At 39.9% G+C, this 22245-nt stretch overlaps 1 protein-coding gene across 3 annotated transcripts in view; it reads left to right on the plus strand.

Annotated features, from left to right (window-relative positions):
- The window catches only part of BMPR1A (bone morphogenetic protein receptor type 1A), a 90791-nt gene that overhangs the window by 4337 nt on the left and 64209 nt on the right, over positions 1-22245 (plus strand). The window contains exon 2 of one of the 3 annotated variants that reach the window (XM_068398628.1): positions 1347-1442. The exons of the other annotated variants lie outside the window; for them this stretch is intronic. The gene's annotated coding sequence lies outside the window, so the exon portion shown is untranslated. The remainder of the gene's footprint in view (positions 1-1346; positions 1443-22245) is intronic. 3 annotated transcript variants of the gene reach the window in all.

Here is a 22245-nt window from a genome sequence, read left to right on the forward strand (position 1 = left end):
TTGTTTCAGCTGTACACAAATAGTATGAAAATGATGGTCATTCTCTTTCAGATTTATAATCCAAATAGTTTTATTTCTTGCCATTTTTCTAATGGGTGTCTTGTAGTTGCCTTCCCGTTTCATTTGAATCCTGTGCATTTCAGTTAGGTTTACTGTTTTATGACGATCTGGTTAATAAAATTCAAAATAAGTATTAAAGTAGGAAAATAAATTCTAGTTCATGCTTGTGATAATACTCATAGATTGCTTCTCCTTTCATCATTCATATACAACAGTAAAGCCTTATTTAAGGTCCAGTGAAAGCTTGATGGACCTCTTCCTGCAAGTCATCAGCCGAGTCTGCTACCTGTACCGAATTCACTAGTGGTTGTGTTCATTGGTGGGGGAGGGGAAGTGTTCTGAGTAGCATGAAGGGTATGAACTTTATTTAAATGTCTTAAAATGTTCTGATAAGACAAAATCTGTGAAGTAGTAGTTCATAGGGTGCATACCTGCAGCACGTGGCTGAATGCTCTGATGCTTGTTTTTTCCCAAAAATAGAACTTCCCAAAATACAGAGGAAAATACAGTAGGTTTAAGTATAATTTTAGTATGTGACAAGTTGGCTGTGCGTTAAAAGGGGAAAAATCAGTATTACTCACTCAACTCTGCAGTACTGTAGCTTAATTTGCATCATATAACAGCAGCAATGCTTTTTACAAAAATTTGAAATGAGTTAAATTTTCTCAGTATCTCTTCAGGTAATTGCTTTACGTGATGGCTTCAGTCAACTTTGTTAGCATAAAACGTGGAAGCAGCTAGCAATTCTTTGTGTCTATATTCCCTCAGTTCACCATCTTGAAGAGAAAACTGTCAATCTTGCCATGTTTTGGCCAACAAAAATACAAGCAGATGTAGCAGGGATAAGTCGGAGGAATATCAAAGAAAGTCTCAGAAGATACGTACCAGGATGCAGACCTGGTTCATGAAAGCAATTTCCTTTTCACTGCTGCAGCTGTTGAAATGGTCTAAATTTGCTTTTCCTTAAGTCTCTTCTCTTTATAGTGTTAATTATTAACAACTTTTTTTTGATTTCAAAAAAAGCTAAAAATGTTCATAGGCCTTCACACTTCCTCTGTGAGAGCCTGATCCCAACTGGACTGGGAATCAGTGGGCAGAGCCCAAAATGACTTATGGAGGACTGAAGTCGTCAGGGATTTCACTTCTGCAGAGAATTAATATTCTGCTCGTGAAAGATTTGTTATGCAAAAGAGTACATTATGTGCTCAGAGTCAGAATTTCAGGGATATAGAAGCCGTGAATAAGCTTTTCTAAATTAATCATTCTTTTTCCTATTCTTCGTTCAGCTGGAAATTCACAGTGCGGTGGTGATACAGAGTCATAGGCACTGTCCCATGTTGTTGTGCAGGGGTGCAGAAGGTTTGAAAAGGAAGCATGAACAGGTAAGTTGTGAAGAATCGTTCAGCAGGAAGAATGGATACTGGAAACAGGAAATACTGTATTGTCCACCTGTCCCCTATGCTTGGGAATAAAAGAACTTGGATAGTAGTATCAGAACAAGAGTGGCTTATTTGAAGGAGACAGTATGAACCTCAGTGGCTGGAAATGTGAATGAGAAAACAGAAAGCTGTGTAAAAATGCTTCTACTTATTGCATGTCCGTCTTCGTGGAAGAGAAATTAATCTTTTGCAGAATGCCTTGGAGAAGGTTTCAGAAACCCTCCTGTACCCTTCTCTGTGTTGTTCAAGGGACAAGCCTTGTAGTTGTCAGACACTGGTCTGGACAACTGAGAGTTAATTGCAAGGTGACAATTGGGACAGGGCCCAGGAAGGCACTGCCAGCTAATGAGGTGCAGCCATTCTTCTTAGACTCAACACCCAAAAACATGGACTGTCTGCTGTTCAGATGATTGAAGGGATTTTAGCAATAATCAAAAATTCAGTACCAATACTGAGTGTTAAGCAGCAATGTCCCTGATGATAGAGGATATGAGAAGTTTTGTTAGGAATTTTATTTGTATTACTTCAAAGTATTTTTTTAAAACTTGTTTGGAATGTCTCCTCTCTCAGAGACAAAGCAAACAATAAATCTCACAGAATGAAAAAGTGCTTTTTTGTTTTCGTGTATTGATTTATTTTTCTAATTTTGTGTCATATATTTACTAGTTCACAACCATTTAATCTTTTTTTTTTGTGAAAATATCCTACAGAAAATTTTCTGTAGGAGTATCCTGAAGTGTATGCCATTTATTAGGATTGAAGATTGTGCCTTTCCTCACACAGGCAAATTATTATTTTGAGCTTAAAATGAAGATAAAAAATTATAGGCTTTGCAGCCAATCTGTCACATTTGCTGAGCTAAACCAGTGATCCTACTAGTAATAATTCTTTTTAAAAACTCATAGTGTGGACTGAAGTTTAAGACAGACGGTATTGTATGACCTAGTCTTCTGCTTTGGTTAGATGAATGGAAATTGTTTTGAACAATGTTAAAACAATGTTTTAAAACTCAGTTTCAATTTTCTTTTTACTACTTTTGCATTAATTGGTTCTTTATTGATTTAAGTTCACAACCACTGATACTGGTTTACACTGATCTTTGTGTTTTGTAAAGCTCTTCTGATACGTGGTGAGTTAATTTTTGTTTTTAAGCTTAGAACTATAATTAATTTAATACGACTCTAAAAAGAAAGAATCAAAACCTGGAGCGTTGGCCTACTCAGAAGTTAGGGCAGAGGGCTCTGGTGAAGTCTAGGCACATTCCCATATAGCTGATATTCTTCAGTTTCCTGCTCTTAAAATTTCATGGAAGGAATGCAGCTAGACACTTGCCAATTTGGGTTAAAACAGGAACTGCAAAAAAAACCCTGACCCAGACAGGACAGTTTTTATTCAAACCCAAGCCTCTGTTGAACTGCCTGTTTTTGTTTCACCCCTGGCCCTGCTGCACTCCCCCACCTCTCTTCAAATTCACAAGTTTTTAAATGTAGAGATGTTTCTAATTTAGAAAATTATTTTGGCATAATGAACTAAAACAGAAAGGAGGGGACTAAACTGAGGGAGGTCAAAAAAACAGATGGAAATAGAAAATCTGAAAACATCTAGTGAAAAAAAAAAATCACCCTTGAAATAATGGAATTGAAATGCTGAAATTATACATCTGCTAGGCAGCTGTGCATTCCTTAGCCCGAGGTTCTGCTGCAGAAATGGCATTAGTCAACTTTTTCTCAGAGTTTCAAATGCTGTTGTATAATATTTACATCTCTCTCTAATCTTTTGGTAACAGTCTTAGGAACCTGGGCTGGGGGAGAGAATAGAGGTGGAGGGAAGAGCTGATGTAAGAATTTCCTTCTTTGTCTGTAAGCATCTGCAGCGTGTATGGTTGTTTGCTGCAATGAAATTCTGTGATTTTCTTTCTTGATGGTTCTTTATGACTATCTTAATTTCTGCTGACTTAATTTCGGAGGTGGGGTTGGTTACGGGAAAAATAACCAAATAAAAATATATGAAATGAGGGTGCACTAGTGAGAAAAGAATGTTACAAATGAAGAAGCCTGCCTCAAATGTTTTGCTCCCAACAATGGCCAGAGGTATTGCTCCAGAGGAAAGCGCAAGACAGTCTGCAGCAGAGAACTGTGGAATTACACTGCTCTGTGGAAGCTTCTTGCTACATCCCAATAACCAGGAGCTAGCTGAGACTGTGATGCACATTAAATACATTTAAGTATATTTCCACAGCATGTTTTTGTACAGTATCTTATAACGTTAGACCATTTTATTTAGGAAAGGTCTCTATAAGCTATTAAGCAAGTTATAGAAATGTGTAATTTTACATTTTCCTTTGTGTTCTTTTTTTTTCCTACTGTTTTGACTATGTTGGTGTTCATCAGAGTTACCTGTTGGTGCCAAGATATACATATGTTAGAGAAGATCTTTGAGCAGGGCTGTTTTGAGTGCTGGTGTAAACGGTGAATTAGTTAGTGTAAGAGCCTGTGATGATTTTTGCTCTGTAAAAAGATATCAACCAAGGTGACTTTTGCTTCAAAGAATTTAGCCAAAATGTTAAAAGTTTGAGGTTATGTAAGATAAATGTCATGGTTTTCAGAAATGTTGAATATAATTTTCAAAGTGTATCTGTTTTTGGAAGAAGTAATTGTTTACAGGAAGATGTTTTTTACTATGTGTACTTGAAACAACTGAAGGTAAAATAATTCCTTCGGGTTACTTTCAGTGAGAAGAGAAGTTGTGGGTGTGCTGCAAATACAGATGGTAGGGTCTCCTGAGGATTTGAAAGAGCATAAATGGGGCTTGGTGCAGGGTAGTGGGGGGGCCTCAGGTAACAAGGAGTGTGGGCAAAGGAGCAGCAGCATGGTGAGGAAGCCTTGCTGGGTTTGAGCCTTGGAGTGCAGCGGGGAGGGTGAGGTGGGCAGAGGTGGGACTCATCCTTCCCCAGAGCCCTCCTCTAACAGGCTTTCTTACCTGGGGGCTGGAGCTGTTCAGTATCTTTATAGATGATCTAGACTTAGGGATTGAGTGCACCCTCAGTAAATTTGCAGATGACACCAAGCTGGGTGGGAGTGTCGATCTGCTGGAGGGTAGGAAGGCCCTACAGAGGGGATCTGGACAGGTTAGATAGATGGGCTGAGACCAACAGCATGAGGTTCAACAAGAACAAGTGCCGGGTCTTACACTTCGGCCACAACAACCCCATGCAGCTCTACAGGCTGGGGGAAGAGTGGTTAGAAGGTGGCCCGGCAGAAAGAGACCTGGGGGTGCTGATCAACAGCCGGCTAAACATGAGCCAGCAGTGTGCCCAGGTGGCCAAGAAGGCCAATGGCATCCTGGCCTCTATTAGGAATAGTGTAGCCAGCCGGTCTAGGGAAGTGATCGTCCCTCTCTACTCGGCACTGGTGAGGCCACATCTTGAGTACTGTATTCAGTTCTGGGCCCCGCACTTCAAGAAAGATGTTGAGGTGTTGGAGCGAGTCCAGAGGAGGGCGACCAAGCTGGTGAAGGGTCTGGAGGGTCTGACCTACGAGGAACGGCTGAGGGAGCTGGGGTTGTTTAGCCTGGAGAAGAGGAGGCTCCGAGGTGATCTTATTGCAGTCTACAACTACCTGAAGGGAGGTTGTAGTGGAGTGGGAGTCGGCCTCTTCTCCCAGGCAACTAGCGATAGGACAAGAGGACACAGCCTCAAGCTTTGCCAGGTGAGGTTCAGGTTAGACATTAGGAAGCTTTTCTTCTTAGAAAGGGTCATTAGACATTGGAAGGGGCTGCCCAGGGAGGTGGTGGAGTCACCATCTCTGGACGTGTTTAAGAAAAGACTGGACATGGCACTTAGTGCCATGGTCTAGTTGACATGGTGGTGTCAGGGCAATGGTTTGACTCGATGATCCCAGAGGTCTCTTCCAACCTGGTTGATTTTGTGATTCTGTGAGCTACAGAACTGTGTATCTCCTTTCTCTGTATATAACTGCATAGCACCTCTTTCCCTCCTATCCATACATTTCCTTGCCACAAGTAGTTATCATTCCGTTGTCACTTTTGATTTTTCCCTCCAGCATCTGTGACTTTGTCATAGTGTGAAATGAGGTTTCCAGCTATTAAAGTGTAGCCAATACAAAGTTTCCCTCTGCATAGACCAAGTTTAATACTTTATTTATTTGGATTTGACTCTGTTGGCCATACTTTGTGGAAAAGACTGAGTACAAACAGGAGAAATCAGAGGTCTGTGTGCAGTCGCATGGCTGCAATCTTGTTGAGATCACAGAGATGCGGTGGGACAGCTGACACAGCTCGAGTGCTGTGAGGACTGATTATGGGCTCTCCAAAACGGACAGGCTGGGATGGCAAGGGGTGCAGGGTGTTGTGGGTTTTTTTTGTGAGAGCGCCGTGGGAATGTGTGGAGCTCTGCCTTTCAGATGGAGAAGGAGTCAGTTGAGAGCTTATGGGTCAGGATTAGCAGCAGGGCAGCACGGGTGATGATGGTGAGTGTCCGATAGCCTTCTGCGATGAAAGTACTAGCTCAGTGAATGAGTGGAGAGCAACAGATACTGTTTATCTTGACTTCTGTAAGGATTTTGGCAGTGTCTCTTGTAAAATCCTCATCAACAAACTGATGGAAGTTCAGTCTAGACAAATGGACAGTGAGATAGATTGAAAACTGGTTGAGCTACCAGCTTCAAAGAGTTGTGATCAGCGACATGAAGTCCAGCTGGAGACCAGTCGCTAGCAGTGTGCCCCAGGGGTCGATGCTGGGTTCCACTACAGTTGAACATCTTCATAAATGACCTGGATGATGGGACAGAGAGCACCATCAGCAAGTTTGTAGGCAATACAGAACTGGGAGGAGTGTTTGATAAGCCAGGTGGTTGTGCAGCTGCCCAGAGGGACATGAATGGACTGGAGAAGTGAGCAGAGAGAAGCTGAACAAAGGGAAATGCTAAGCCCTGCACCTGGGGAGGAATAACCCCATGTACTGGTATAGATTGGGGACTGCCTGCCTGGAAAGCAGCTTTGCAGAAAAGGACCTGGGGGTCATACCGGACAACAAGTGGAACATGAACCAGCGAACATGCCTTTGTGGCAAAGGTGGCTGGCAGCCTCCTGGGCTGTGTTAGGGAGGGTGTTGTGGGAGGTGATGCTGCCCTTCAGCTTGGCACTGGTGAGACACATCTGGAAGGTCCTGGCCAGTTCTGGGCTCTCAGGAAGAAATCGGCAGGTACCTCTGTGGTAGAGAGGTGCTAACAGCCTTGCTGGAAGCAAGTGACAGGGCCTGTTCTGTTTGGCATGTTTGGAAATGGTGTGGAAAGGGGAGTGGATGGTGAGGTGGTGAAACTTGTAGCTGATACAGGTATTGTAAACTGGCTGTAGCAGTACTGAATGCCTGGATGATAAAATATCAGATGAGGTACGGTAAGTGCAATGTAATTAAATTCAGACAGAGGAAAAACAGTAGTAGGCTCTAAACTAGGTATTAACACTCGGGGAGATGTTGGATAGTTTTCCAAACAGCTCTTTGCTGTGAAGCTCCAAATTTTAGATTGCACCTATCTGCTTATGGTGTTTAAAACTTTTTAAACAGGTAGAAGGTTGGAGTTGTTTGCTAATCTGGCTGAAGACGAACCCTATTAAAAACCCTGGGTTTTCAGCAGCTCCTGCTCACCATGAGACCGTATGAGGAGTAAGGGGAGAAGAGGGGCAGCACTTCCCTTCTTAAAATCAGCACAGTCTTAAATAAGTTTCAGCCAATTTTGAAGCAATGTTCTCTAGAGTAATTATAAGTCTTTTAAAAATGTGATTTTGCAGCTGTACACATTCATTATATATGGACGTGCATGTTATGTAGTTCTGGTAACACAATTCCAACAATTCGATTAAAAAGTAGAAGGTACTTTTTGTTTGTTTCGTTTTTTTTCTTCCTCCAGAAGTACAAATGGGATGCAGTACTAAATAGACTTGGGCTTCTTGAGTCAGGGAAAGAAAAACGGCAGAGAGGGAAATGTGATGGTAATCTATCAAACCCTAAATGAAATTAAGAAACTGATAGAGAATAATTTTTCACCACTATTTTTTTTTCCTCCATAGTATAAGGGAATGGCAGGTTACAAGCACAGTAAAATGTGGTGTTTCTTTCCCTCCTCACAGCGAGTACTTTAGTTGAAGAGTAGCTGCCAGCATATGTGGCTGAGGATGAGAGTGTTGTGCAGGTTTGCGATCACACAGGTTTGTTGAAGGATGTGTCCGTTGATGGCAATAGCAGTGACTTCTGTCTAGTTGTAGGTCAGGAACTACACAGGCTTCTGGATGGAGCAAGGGAGGACTATGTTATTGCTCCTTTCCCAACCAGTCTGATAGCAGGTGGTGTCACAAACAGAGTGCTTGGCTAGACATCTGCTACAGTGCAGTAGGCTAATTCATATGCATTTTATCACACCCACACGTACCCAGGCACGTCAGCTCCTCTGCTGTTACATTCAGTAGTGTCTGTAACGCCTACGGCTTTTTTTTATATTGCACTGGCATCTAGCTGCCTTCGTTGACACATTCGTTGGGTTTGGTTTAATGATACTGCCATCAAACGTGAGGTAACATGTTTTTAGTGTCTACCTTATCTTGAACATTTTCTGTTCAGGTATTTTATTTTGCTAAGTGTGGAAAAACTGATAATATAGTTTCCTAAGGACTGGAGCAGTGCAGCCAGGTAGACTTCCATTGATGTCTGCAATGAAAATCTGCTCGATGAATAACTAACTAGCAGATGAAGAGGGCAGTTCTGTGCTACAGATAAGTAAGCCTAGCAGCTGGGTACACTCAAAGGGCCAGTTCTACTCCCTGTTAATGCCACCCATGTGTGTCTTTTCCTTTTCCTTTACAGCAGCACCAGCAGTCCTCTGATGGTGTAGGAATTTAAACTGGCTGAAAGCCGATTACCTTCTTTGCTTTTTTCTTTCTTTTTTTTTTTTTTTTAAATAGGCTTCGCTTTTTGCCAGTCTAGCTGCAGTCATGGGGGCAGACCAAGTGCCAGTGTTGGCGTACAGAAGAAGAGCGTCCCTTCCAGACGCAGCTTAACTGTAGTGTTATGTGCTTTGTGGGTAAGGCTGCTGTTTGGGAGTGTTACCTGTTTGGGAACTTCTTTTTTTCATTAGCTTGAGTAACAGTGATCCCATTTAACTTCTTAGTGTATATTGAGAATATCCCCACTCCCCAAAGCAAAAATGGGTTGAGCGGAAGCGTTGCTTTCCCATCCCCACATTCCTCTTTGCTCTTCTCCTTTTGCAGTTGTGTCCTTTGTTTTGTAGTTTTGTTAAGTGTTTCTGTCTCGTGTAGTATGTAAAGTTTGGGATTTTAGCGAGTTCCTAATACCTAAAACTTCAAAGACAAGCTGCAGGTATCAACAGGCTTGAAGATTAGATGTTGGTAAGATTATGGGGTGGGTGTCACACTGTTTCAGTTTCAAAGGTCTTGAGCTATGCTAATGTCCCCAGAGGTGAAGGATGTTATGATCAGAAGTGTTCAGTAAACTCGTTATGCCCGATAAGGGGAAGTCAGTATGCACATACTGTCCAGCCAGTGAGACCTGTTGTTCTGCACCAGAAGATGTGGAAGGGAAGGGGAGAGAGAACTGTGGTTAGAGGAGTATGCGTGTGAGTGGGGAAATGGATCTATTGCAAAGGACAGGGAGAGTGAAATCATACGGGATATGGGGAGGGAGCTGGGGCAATTATGTCGGGAAAAGATATACACCAAAATAGAACACAGGTCTGTAGGAAACCAGGCCTTCCTAGGTCTGTTGCTCGTAGTGCAATTTCTTTGATGTGTGATGACTTTTTTTTTTTTTTTTTTTCTTCCTGAATGAAGAGGAAAATTTGAGATGAAAGAATCACTTGGGGTATAGAACCCAGAAATACCATAGGTGTGTGTTTGGCATCACTGCCAGGGCAGAAGGGATCAATTCAGCTAAGCTTTTTTCTTTTGCTTTCCTCATTTAACCTAGGCTTTAGTGGAACAGAGAGAAGGCACAATAAAATCTTTATGTAGCAGGGACAGATATAACAACATGTATGCTATTCCCAAATCCAAGGAGTTTTATGGAGTAAGTTAAAGGGAGCATAAAGTGACATAGCATCTAGCAAGTGAAATGTGGATGCTCCTTTCTAGGTATTACATGAAGCTGTCTCATAGCTATGAATGGCGAAACGTATTTGAGAATTAAATACAGTGTTTTAAAATGTATTTTTCAAAGAATTGCTGCAGTTGAAGCAGAAGACTAGCTTTTTGACAATGGACATAACGGAATTAAATGCCATCTTAACAGTGCAGTTGGTATGAGAGAATAATCTAAAAATACAGTGTTGAAATGTCTGACAAGGTCATAGGAGTACGGATGCAGCCACATGTTTATGTATGAGTATGTATGCAGTCCACACTCCTCCACCTACTGAACCCGTTATACTGTAATAGAAAACAGATTGTGTATAAACGGCTTATTGCAATTTTACTTGTTTTTGAAAGTGCTGGATTTACCAAACGCTGCTCTTTTGCACTGAATTTTCTTTTCAATGGGAAGCATTATCATCCACAGCTTGTGCTTTTGGAAGGTGTATTAGGAAATATTTTACCCTCATGCAAACAAATTTGCCAATACTGTAGAGTTTCTAATTTTAATTTAGAATGCAAGTTTCTAAAAGTGTAGTTTGAAAAGAACTTTATTTGAAACAGTAATTTTGATACATCTTTCAGAAGATTGTTTCTCTGCTCTTGAAGGCAGTAACACAGGCATAGAATCCTTTGGCTAAACTCACAGAGTTCAGTTATAGCTCAGTGGAACTGCTTGTGCTCAGCTATGTTAGAGATCAGTGTCTAAAGTGGCACTTGCTAAAACAGTTAGTAATGTTCACAGTCACATTTCTCATATGAAATGAAGTGTGTTCAAAAGGACAGTTTGTTTAGAATGACACCTCTTAGGCTCTGTATTGCTTATGCACCCAAGAGTATTACAATTGAAAGAAGTTAGAGGAGATTTTCCATTTCAATACCCCTTCTTAACAGCACTTTGTCATCTATTTTGTGTCTCCTCTGCAGGTAATCATTGTTTCACCATGTATGTATTTTTCTGTGATATGTGGTCTGTAGCTTTCAAAGAAGGTTGTGATGTGAAAACATAAAAATTGTTATAAGCAGGTATATTTCCTGATGCTACTTTTCATTTGTTACAGTACTTTCCATTGATGATGTTGAGTTTAGGGTTGCTGGGTTTTTTGGTTGTGTTGGTTTTGGTTTGGATTTTTTGTTGTTGACTTGGGTTTTTTTTTCCCCTCCAGTGACTGGTTGTAATCTTTGCTGGCATGAAGCTTGTGCTGAGCTAAAGGCATTTGTGAATGTCCTCATAAAACATCACAGTCATGTTTTGTATCTGCTCTTTTGGAAAACAGTGCGTTAGCAGAGAATCCTCTGTAAAATATGTGTGCATTCTTTTATTTTTAATGCAGTGGGTTTGACCCCTGTTGGAGCCTTCAGGATTACTTTGTGTTTTCAGGGCTGTCTTCATTTTCTTTAGATATAGTGCTTGTGTGAAATATCCCAATAATAGGTCTTGAGACCAAAACATGATCTGTGGGAGTAAGGGGGAAGTTTACATTAAAAAACCAAACCAAACCAAAACCCAACAAAGTTACAACTACAGGGAGGATGCTAAGCGTGGAACTTGTTATATATGCCTTCTGAAAGAGAACCAACACTAATAACTTCTTGCAAGCCATTTAATAGCTGTCAGGTAATCATGTTATGGTGTTTTGAGCTTCAGTTTTAATGTGCAAACATACTTGCTCTTCCACTTCTAACCAACAATTTGAATAAATTTTATTCCAACCGAGTAAGCGTTATTAAATATATTTTAAAAGAAAAATAACTGATGATTTGTTAGAATATTTGGAGCATTTTCTGTTACCTTGAGGTTAATATAGAAATGCTGAGTAAAACAAAGTACTGTCAGTTTGAAATTGTGATCCTATTTTGAATTTTGATTATCTGATACAAATTATAAATTGGAAGTAAATGATCCAGAAATCAATTCTGGAGGTGAGTAAAAGATAAGATAGGTTCCTTCAGGGAAAGATTTAAAAGATTTAGAGGCTTGCATGATCTGAAAGACAAAATGTATCGTATATGATGTATACAAGCAAAATGACTGTATTTAGCCATCTCTAAAATAACAAGAGGTCTTGCGAATGTAAGTCAATATGTGCAGTAAATAAAAATATTTGTTTAAAGTGCTCATGTTCTGTAAGTAACTAAGGCATCTGAGTAGGATTTTTGTTTTGATACATAACAAAAATAACCAATCCTGCATTTACTTTGCCTAGAATATAAGGGTAAAGTAGCTGGCTGTTAGTTCTTCTGATCCTTGACCTGCAATAAACAAGGTTAAGAAATGTTCATAGTGGGGTTTTTTGTAAATGTATTAGAATATTGATAAAGATGATTATTTAATCATCCTGCCTACTGTAGTGTTTTTTTCCAGATTTAAAGTCTTGTGGAACCCCTCATCACAGTGGTATTTGGCCTTCCTCACTGCGTTCTGGGGTTGTAGCATGAAAAGACTGCTTCAGTTCAACATCTCTTAAGATTTAGCATTTGTTCCTATTTTGTAGTTGGAAACCAATACAGGAGAAACTGTGTGAGTGACGGATTCTATATCTAAGGATCACTCATCTCTGAATTTCTGTTCTTGAATTCTTAAATATATTTAAAAATCTAGGCCCAAAACTTCATGACAGTTAAGAGTTTCTGGCAGGCTTTGTTGCTGGTGAGGTGTTTTTTACACAAACAGTCATTCTACAGATAGCGTGTACACTGGCCAAAGGTCTCTTCTTGGTAGAGTTGCAGAAGAATTGCCACCCTTACCAGTGTTTTGGAGTGTCATGTTTAGTTAAGCCAACAAAAGTATATACCACCTCCTATGGAAATCATGCAAGAGAAAGTTAGTGTGAGCTCCTCCTTGTCACACTGATGCCCTGAAGACTTGTACCCTCCCGAGATACCTTGAGCGCTTTTTTTCTCTTCCTGATAGACTAGCTTTGGTAGTGTTAAATGAGTAAAATTTCTACTGCTGGAAAAATGTTTTTCAAGTTATTCTTTCTCTCTTCTTACACTGTGCTATCACTAGAATGATTGATAATTTAGTTTTTTCAAGTCTTTGTCTCTTATCTAGTATGGTATCTTACTAATTTCAGTATGTTCAGAATGGTAAAAATCTTGGCTATTTTGTTTACAGCAAAGTACTTAGTTATTCCAAATTGCAGCAGCATTTTTTTCATGGTACAGAAATAATATCTTTTAGAGAAAATAGAGACAGTTCATGTATCTATAAAATCAGCTCATGTATTATCTTGAGGGATAACTTTATGGTGTTTATTGTTATTTCTGTGCATGTATGTAATTAACCTGAAAACTTAAATGTTGTAGTGTCGTTGTATCCTAAATAAACTATATGTGTATAGTTTGAAAAATTAAGTGAATTCATAAAAAATTGTCCCTTTCATTTGGGTTTATGAAGTGGTGTTTTGAATGAAATTCTGTCTTACTTGATGTACGTGAGTGGTTTTGTTCTGAGATGCAAGGCTTTTTAGGTGAAAAAGAGCTATTCTTGCCAGTTCCTTGCTTCTGAGTAAGATCTCTTCGTTTCTAAGGTTAGTGAAAGTCGGGTGAATTTTGAGTCAGGGTAGAGATGAACGGAACAAACGAGACCTTCCCGGCTTCACCACGCAGCGATTGTTCCCGCAGCCGGTTGCCCGTGGCTGGCAGCACGCCGCTGAGAGGGGGAGCGGGCGGGCTGCGGGTGTGCGCTGGCGCGGCCCCTCGCCTCCCCTCGGGGGAGGGACACGGAGCAAAGGATAAATAGTTTTCTTTCCTATTTCAGGAGAGGAGGCGAGCAGCTCTGCTCCCCGCGAGGCAGCGCCGAGATGCCATTTTAAGAGGTTAAATGGCTTTCTGGCTGCTGCGGGGCGGGAGGAGGCAGCTCGGGTTACGGGCTCCGCATTCCAGCGCCGCCGCTGCGCGCCGGGCCCGGCCCGGCCCCGCCGGCCCTGCCCCTGCCCCTTGGCAGGGCCGGGCCCGGGGCGGCTCTCCGTAAGGGGGCCTGGGGCAGGGAGCGCAGCGCTCCTCCTCAGCCTCCCGCCGCGGCCGCGCCGGTGTGCGGCCGTTCTCGCCGCTGCAGGCACGTCGGGTGGGAGAAAGACACCCTCTCGTCTAGTGCCTCGCGTTTCCCGAGGATTGCGGGGGTTTGGGGGGGCTCCGAGTAAGCATAGGAACCTATTAGGAAAGAACTTGGTTTTGAAGTAGATATCAGAAATCCTTGTGGCTCTGTTTAATTTTGCTTAGCTCTGACAGTGTTTATAAGGACTTTCTAGAAACAGATTATTGTGCTTAAAACATTTATTTGAAAGCTAGAAAGTCAGTTATGTGACACATTTATTCCCTTCCCATTTTTCAAGTTGCTACCTATATTTGCAGTATTATGTAAATTTTAGGTAAATATTTACATTTTTTCATGGAGATGTAGGCTTGTGTATTTTGCTTGTTTTCCCATCTCTTTCCATGGATACAAAATAGCAATTTGAAGTAATGTGTTTTAAGGATCATATAATTTCCATTTAATGTTTGCACTGCAGCAGTACTCAGTTGTTCCTTGGCAGAACAATGGTTGTGTACTTAGTGTGCACTTTTTAAAGCCTTCACCATTAAAATAGAAATGCAGGAGAGTATCATTAAGGCTTTTTATGATAGGAACTGGGTTTGTATTGAAAGTTTCAAGTTGACTTTGGAACAGAATGATCTGTGGAATATTTATTATAGTTGTTACAGTGCAAAGATACAGCAATGTCAGCTTATATCTGCTCTTCCCGTAGGGTCATTAAGGCGTCTTGTGTACTTCTCTGAGGCTGCATAAATATTTTCAGGTAAAAGAAATGAAGGAGGAAATCTTAATTTGAAACTCTGACCGTGTTGTGTTGTGGGTTTTCATGTTCTCCCCACACCCCTCTTTTAATTCAGGTTGGAAATCATTCTGCCAGTCAGATGTCCAAAACCGCTGACTTTTTCTCTACCTTCTGTATGATATCACAAAAATGAGATAAATAATGACTCTAGATTTCCTCCAAGAGCTAAGTACAGCTTCGTTCGTGGGAAGGCTCAGCAAGGGCATGAGATACCACATTTATTGGAGCCTGAACGATCAATACTGTATATCAAGTGCTGTGAAATGCATAAAGCAAATCAACTGCAAAAATGTCTTCTCTAGCAACTGGTTGGAAAATAATATGAAGCTGTTAGATCATGGGATTTTTCTTCATAGCATGTAACCTCTTTGTAGCAAAAGAGGTAAAATGATCCTGGTTGTGGTCAGCAATGCAGTTCCCTTGTCAAAGGAATTCCTTTTATTCCCCACCCTCCTTCCACAAATAAAACCAATCACCCACTGAAATGGGAGTCCCAAAATTCTGCAGTTGTTTTAGTTAGCATGAAGCAGTCACAGAGAGTATCTTGTTCTGATGAAAATTCTTTCTAAGAGTTGCTGCTTTATCTGTGAGATCCCCCAAACCAAAGCCATCAAACTGATTCTTTGTGTTTCACTGCAGGGAGTCTCTTGCATCTTTTACCTTTCCCAGCAGAAGTGTCTCTGGTACAGGTTGGAGAATTTTTCTTCTCAGCCTGAACATGAGCAATCTAGTCTTGACTGGTTACTGTCTACTCCACAAGTTTAAAATCTGAACACAAACTTTTTGGGAAGATTGAGTTTACCCTAACGTCAATAAAATTTGACCTTAAGAGCAGAAATGGAAATGGACTCTATCTCATTTTCTTAATAAGACTATATATAGTAAAAATAAATTACTTGATCACCCCTGCTCTTCAGCCAGACTCTTCTCAGTGTTTTCTCAACTCATTGTGTCCCATGCTATATTTTCAAAATGTGTATAGTGTTCATTAAAAAATATGTTTCTTCCCAAAAAGCAGTATGCAGTGGATGCAGCTGCTGTTGAGAATATATACAGGTAATGGGTATAAAAAAACCCACAACACCGAAACATTTTTGTTTCTGTTCCAGTGTGTACATCTGTAACAGATGTCAGTGGAGTTCAAATAGTTTCATCCTTTTCAAGCTGAGATCTCAGTGTATATAATGCCTAAAAGTGAGAAAAAGGACTATAAATGCACATATAGTGTATTTTACTTAGGTACTTGTGCCAATTCAGAAACTTCAAGCAGTCTAACTGTGATGGTGAAGCCTCTGTGCTGAGATCCAGGGTAAATTAATAGATGCAGAGCTCTGGGTAAAATTGTATCACCAACACCCAGCTTCTACCTTAGTTTAAATAGAGTGTAGCTGCTGCAGTCATGCTCTAAGTTAGCAATGAACATATCTGAATTATGTTGCTTCTGCCCACGCACGCTTACCTTGCAAAATGTTTGCATAGATCTTCATAAAAACACTTCCTTTAATCTGCCGTGGCAAGTAACAAAATTGTTTTGGCACTAAAATAACATGGTATTTGAGCTAACAACCTTGCAAATGGAGGATATGCTTTATGTTTCTAGTGTTGCTTTCACTGTAAAACTCTCTCAGTGAGATAATGGGTGGTTCTGTGCCTTTCACTTTTGTTATATTCCACCTAGCAATTGTGATGACCAGATTAAGTCATTTCATTGTCCTGATCTGTCAGAAATCCAACCTATCAAAACCCAAAACCAAACCAAACAAAAAAAAACCCCAACATCAAACCCATCACATCAGCTATTTGAGGGACCTCATCCTTTGCTGATGTGGGGTACTAGTTCTGGTCTGCAACTGGGGGAGAGTAGTGGGATCAAGACTAAACCTTTTGGTTTTGGCTTCCTGTTCTGCTGAATTAGAACAGAAATAATAGCCAGCAATCTGCAGTTCAGCCTTCCAGGTCTGGGTCCCCCAGTACAAGAGAAAGACTGATGCAATGGCTTGACCTGCAGCAGAGGGGCTGCCAAGCACCAGGTGTGTTTGTTCAGCCTGCAGAAGGCTGAGGAATGATCTGTTTGTTGTCTTCAGCTGCCCGATGGGTGTTTTAGAGAAGGTGGAGCTAGAATCTTCCCAGGAGTGCATGTTGAAAGGATGATAAATTAGTGGTTACAAGTTACAGCAAGGTAATTTCTTACTGGATTAAAAAAAAATAATGAGAATGGTGAGGTACTGGGGCCTGTTGCTGAGAGAGGCAGCAGAACTGCCGTTCTTGGATGTGTTCAAGATAGCACTGGATGAAGTCTTGAGCGACTCAGCCTAACTTTGACTTTGGCTTTGTGTTGGGCGGGAGGTTGGACTAAGCGACTTCTAGATGTCTCTTCCAACCTCTGTGAGTTGATGGTTCTATCTGACAGCAACTTGGATGTGTGGGGTTGCCGGTTCGTGTGGTCACCTTGTTTTCCTCCGGAGCTCTGACAGTTTGTCTCTAATCTAATTTCTAACACAGACTAATAGGTTGCTGGGTTGGTCCTTTTTAATTGGCGTCATTTTACTCAACTGAGTTAGCGAATAGAGGACAGGAGCAAAAATTGCTCGACCTTGTTCAACACCAACCATGTTAGTGTATCTGGCTGCAGTGGTTAAATTTGATTTGTATTGTGTATAAGGGAGTTAAAATGAAAACTGGAACTTCAGTGTGTAGTTTGCAAGTGTACCAGCGTCTCCCTTTTGTTTCACTGTTGAGGGAAGAACTCAGCCAACAGATGTGGCACTGATGGCCCTTTTTTTAGAGTCAGATTGGTGGGCTTTTCTAGTAGGTCTGTCTTTAGAAGGAGACTTACTGAATTTATTTTTTTCAATTCACTTCTAAAATGAGTTACTTGTAACTAAGGCTTGTTTATTTCAGATGGCCTGAGTTCTAGCTTTCTAAAGGTCTAGGCTGGGGCATGAAGAACTATGTAGACTATTTTTTTCTGTTTATCCCCCATTTGTGGTAGTCTTCTATTCCCTGATTTAAGCCTGTCTTTATACAGAGAACTGAGGCAGGAGAGCTGCCAAATGGTTTAGTGCTACAGGCTATCTGAAAATCTCGATCTGAATATTTTGTCAGTGGGAGCTATTGGGTGGATGCCTAGCATGTTTTTTTAATCTGACCACTTAGTTGTCTAAATAGATTTGGGCTCCTATTTTATTTTAAATCTTAGCATTTGTATTAGCAAAAATAACTGTTACATAGCCTTGTGCTACAGCAGTTACTACTTACGTTTTTTAAAAGTGTGGGTGTTTGTGACCTGGGAAAGAGAACATAATATGATGGATGTTAAATGTTGTTTGTTTCTAAGAGCGTATTTGAAACAATGGAAAGACTTTAAAAAATGCTGAAGTTCTGAAGTGTTTCTTCTGTCAGTGTTAGATTTGGCAGGGGTTCACAAGCATGAGAAACAATTTGCCAGGAAAGGGTAACTCTTCGCGTATTTCTTGTGAGTCCCATGATTTTTCTGCAAATGTTAAAATCCTATTGTAGGACTTAGAAGGGGGGAGTTTACTTCGAAGTGAACTAAAAGTAGTTTTCTTCCTTGCTTTTGTGAGGTAGGATATGAAATGGCTATAGGTGGAACTGTTGGCCTGTAAGCAATTATTTTTATATAGATATAATAAAAAACTGACAGCAAATTTTTTCAGCATAAGTTTATGCACATCATGTTTTCAAACTCAAGAGAGGAGAATGGTATCATTTCTGCAATAATATGGAATAAACTCTGACAGATTTTCAGTTGGTGTTATGGCTGTCTGCAAGTCTTGCACAAGTAAATCATGAAGTTCTTTATCCAGTTGGATTTTTCTTGGCTATGTTATCAAATCTGAACGTCATCACTCAACTCTGCAGAATCCTTTTTATTTTAAATGTTTAAATCAAATTGTTAAAGAAACCGTGTTGGAATTTGGTGGAGGATCAGAAGCCTTAAGGCAGATTACTAAACTACAGAAAATCCCCCAAATACTAAAGGCAAGAATCTTTTTCACCTCTTCTTTGTATGTTTTCCAGCTATCAGCTGTGTACTGGCATTAAGTAAGATCTCTTAGCCTGTCCTCTTGTTACTAATTCTTTCAGTTTTAACTGTTTGAAAATGACAATTTCTATACTGCACATATCTAAATGTTTGAAGATTACTTTGAAGGACCAGTGTTAGCTTGCAAATCATGTTTGCTTGTAAGATGGTGCGTATGAGTTAGGCCCAAAACCAGAATATTCCTTTATTTGTTTACATTCTGTGTTGATAGCAATTGTGCAACTGTTGCTTCTTTTCTATAGCCCGTTTTTTCCCCCAAACATCATTAGAAGATGGAAATATAAGCGTTTAGTATCTTTCTTGGCTTTTATTTAAAACTGTGCATTTGATGTTTTCCTTTTTGTTACTGTTTTTAATTAAATTTTATTGCAACATCAACAAGAAATAGAATGGATCTGTGAACTGGAAAGCTTTCTCAAATATGGCTGCAGTTTTATCAAAGAAAACTCAAGAAAATGTCAGGCAAATACATCCGTTTTTTCGATGGGGGGGGTTTTTAGGTTTGTTTTCCTCTTGCATTAACTCAGGCTTTAAAAAACAGTCCATTTCCTTGGCATTCCTTGGAATTTTGGGCTTTCGTCCTTGTCTTTTGGTTTTCTTTTTTGTGTGTGTATCATTTAAATTAGAATGATCAATTTAAATATCACTGTCAGAAAGTAGAGGTGCTCTTGCAAAGGATTAGCTAATGAAAGAAGTGAAAGTTGTTCCTCTCTTGATACATTCTGTGTAACAGCTGTATTTGATAATTTTGTCTTATATAAAAGAGGCTTTTTTGATTATTTTTACTAGCACATAAACTGAATAGCATCAGAGGGAAGCATTTTTAAGGAGGACAAAATAAAGATAATAAGATAAATGTAATAAAGATAAGACCAGATTATAGGCAACTTCCCATTATAATTGTTGTGAAGTGTTTCTTAGTACTGCAGTAGCAGAAATCATTATTTCAATAGTTCCTAGATTCTACATAAACTGTAGTTTCACTGTTGCTGACAGTGGCTTGGAAGGCTCTTTATCTGTCTTTCAGTGGTAGCTGCATATCCTGTCTAATTGGCATTTTGCACAATTACTTTTCCTAAAAACATAACATCAGAACAATCTGAAGTATTAAATGGGCTTTTCTGTTTGTTCGGTGTTGTACCCTGTCATGCTTTTAAGCTAAAAGAAGCCCTTGTAGCTCATCAAAATACATCTGGCTTTAGATATAAAGTTAGAGCTTGAATTGTGAAAACTTCTAACATTCACAACCACATAAAAGAGCAGTTGACTAAAGAGTGTTAAGAATTGTAAAAGTCTAAAATTACTATTTTTAAAAAATGTAGAAAATGTTTTTTAAAAATAATCGAGGTGCTGAAAGACCTCGAGAAAGATAATGTGCTATTACTGTGCAATAATGGAAAAGTTGTCATTACTTCATGTGCAGCAGACAAGTTGCTTTTTCAGATGCTGCTCTATAGAGTCAGTGCACCTGAAGCAGCATGGCAGGGCTGAGGAGCTTCAGGGTGAGTATTTCCCTTGCTGTACAGCTAGGTTGAATTCTGGAGTATTGTAACTTCTGTCTGGAGAGGAGCAGTAGCTAAAACAAAGCTGTTCTCTCTCCACATCTTTTCCTTACCTCTTTCATTATCCTAAACAGTCTCCCTCCTCTTCATCCAATTCAAAGTATAAATATTTTCAGTTATATAATTATTTAAGACACATTCCTATATACATTGCTGATAAACTTTTCTTTGTTACGACCTTTGAAGCTGATGGAGGGTGAAATCTTGTTCTTCCTCCTCCTATTGATATATGTTTGAAAGTCTCATCTATCAACTCAAACAGAAGGGTATCGCTTCATCCTTCTAGTGTTTTAATGTATTTGGCTTAACATATTCTGTATCTTTAAGAGCATCTTGATCATGCAGTTTTCAAATGATCAGGTGTCTTTTTTTGATTTCCTTCCCCCGGCAGGTAATAGTTCTGAAGCTGCTTTTCATTTTGTCAATTCTAGGATCAAGTTACAAGTAGTGCAATAAGAATTATGTATCCAAACTGCTGCTCTTTGTCAGTATGTAAGAATGTTCCTCTTGAGATAAATTATAAATATTTTTCTACTTTTAATAAGGAGGAACTATGGGCAGGTCTCAGCTTATTTAACAAAAGAAAACACATCCCCCACAACCAGCCAAGAAGACCCCACCTCCCCAACCAGTTTGCTGGGCTGCGCATAGAAGAACTGATATTGTCGTTATACAAATTGCAGCACGTTAGGTTCTGTTGACAAAGAGATAAACCCTTACCCCCTGAATGAGCATGTAGACAAGGAAAGCCCACAGGCTCTTCATTTATCAGAAGAATTCTTGAGTGCTTGAATCTTTAAGCTTTTTGAGCTGTACCATGAAGAATATTTATTGGGGGTTTGCTCCCTCTGCCTCCCAAGTTGGCTCAGGAAACACAAAATAACCTGAGCCCGTTTTATGCCTTTGCAAGCCTTGGCAAGAGTTAGTAGCCCTGCTCAAGGGCACTGTTAGGAGTTTTTGGGTTGGGTTGTGCGTATCTGTGGCCCATGTTGTCATTGTTTCCTCATTATGTTCCCCACTGCCTTCTCCAATTTTAGGAAAGGCCAAGACCCATGTAGCCTGATCTACGTGGGGTTTTGGCGGTTTGACAGTCTATAACTCATCTAATCTGATCACTGAATTATCCTATAATATTCTAGCTTGTTAGAGACAGACATCCTGGTTTTTAAAGACCTTGAGAATTTCTAGATCTCACCTGACTTCCAGACATATATGCACAAGCAAAATATATTACAGCATCTTGAGCTCACCCTTTCCTGGGTTTCCTGTAACTTCAAGCTTTTTTTTTTTTTTGTTCTTACCCCAGATCTTTTTCTTTCTAAATTAGGATGAGTTAGGTTATGGAGATGCTTATATTACACTAATGGCAGGCATCTGCTCTAGTGACTGCCAGAATATGATTGCATGCTGCTTTGATCAAGATTTAGTTGCATTGCTTAGATCTTTCGAGTTCTGTTTTCTTTTTAAATATAAAGAGCTGTAAGCTTGTTATTGAGTTGTTGTGTGGTTCTGTTTAAATATACTCAAATATTTGTTCTATTTTAGTTTTGAGAATATACTAATATGAGAAGGAATGTGAAGAGTACTGCCTCTATTCAGCAGAACTCCGGTTTAAATATACTCATTTATTTCTGCTCACTTTAGTAACTTTTATTGTTTTATCTTGTGGCTCTTCTAGAGCCAGCAGAACCAAGTCAGACTTTCTAATCTTCGTGTGCTTGAAAGCTGTTCCCTGACTTGCAGTCGTGTATTCTTCAGGAAATCACCTGAAGTAAAAGCAGGGGCGTATCTGGGGTACATACTTTCTTTTGCAGAATCTTCCACTGTTAATGCAAAGCCAAGTAAGTAACCCATTTTTGACCCTGGGTTAAGTTGGTAGGGCTTATAGTTAGGAAAGCTGTGTACTTTTATGGGACAATGTGAAAAGTGCTCCTGTAAATGGAGTCTGTTGCTGCATGGCGATGTAATTCTGTGTCAATTTTGGTTGTTTTTGAAGTTGCTTGTAAGAAGGTGGAAGATTCTTTCATCCTTCCTAACATTCTGTGGTTTATAGGGAAGGAGCTACGGAAGTAATATTTCTTTAAGTTCTTTTACATTTTAAAAACTTTGGAATATCCAAC

Source organism: Nyctibius grandis, chromosome 4, assembly GCF_013368605.1.
Source record: "Nyctibius grandis isolate bNycGra1 chromosome 4, bNycGra1.pri, whole genome shotgun sequence".
NCBI classification, from domain to species: Eukaryota; Metazoa; Chordata; class Aves; order Nyctibiiformes; family Nyctibiidae; genus Nyctibius; species Nyctibius grandis.